This window comes from Penaeus chinensis, chromosome 2 (assembly GCF_019202785.1).
Source record: "Penaeus chinensis breed Huanghai No. 1 chromosome 2, ASM1920278v2, whole genome shotgun sequence".
NCBI lineage: Eukaryota > Metazoa > Arthropoda > Malacostraca > Decapoda > Penaeidae > Penaeus > Penaeus chinensis.
This window is the reverse complement of record NC_061820.1, coordinates 17,990,136-17,991,112: the sequence shown is the minus strand read 5'-3', so window position 1 is coordinate 17,991,112 and position 977 is coordinate 17,990,136.

Genomic DNA, 977 nt, shown 5'->3' with positions numbered 1-977 from the left:
CATTTGTCTCTTCACCACACTCCCTTTTTGTCTCGTCCATACTTATCAATCAGAGAACACCCTATGTCATACCTCCCTTTCAAACCACTGTCCCTTGCACAGTTATTCGCATCTTTCTTTGCTGCTGGATCACAGTGATTTCAGTCTACTTCTCCCTTTCTCACCCCATTGACTTTGTAGCTTTTGAAAATCTAATTTCCCAGCTCCAATCACCTTTCCTCTTAGTTGGTGATTTCAACTGCCGTCATACTCTTTGGGGTGACTATCACCAACTCCTGTGGCCGATCCCTAAAGCGCTTTCTCTCCACAGCCGACCTTATTATTCTTAATTCAGATCGCCCTACACACTTTGATACATGCATGCAATCTTTTTCATGCATTGACCTCTCTCTATGCTCCCCTTCTCTTCATTTAGATTTCCATTAGTCAGTTCTAGACCACTTACCCTATAGTGACCACTTCCCAGTTCTCCTTTCTCCTACTTCATATGTACCACTTCCTAACTCCCCACGCTGGTGCTTTGATAGAGCCGACTGGCGCACTTTCACTTCACTCTGATTGTCATATCCCTCCATCCTCCCTCTCATTCATTTCAGATATAATACAATGTTTCACAACTACAGTCCTAAGAGCTGCCCATACAGCTATTCCTCGAACCTCAAGACCCTATACCTCCAAATGTGTTCCATGGTGGAATTCTGATTGCACTAAAGCACTTTGCTTAAAAACTGCAGCTTGGAACAGTTACCGCTACAAACGAGGTACCCCAAATTAACTATCAGCCCTTATCTCCTTTAAAAGAGCATCCACCTGTCTTCGTCGTACAATCCGAAAAAGCAAAACAAATAGCTGGCGAAATTATGTTTCATCAATAATATCCTCTACATCTATCTCAAATGTTTGGCACCGGATCCATAAACTATCAGGCAAATATCCCCCCCATCCTCCATATTAAGATACCCTCATCTCTGATCCCC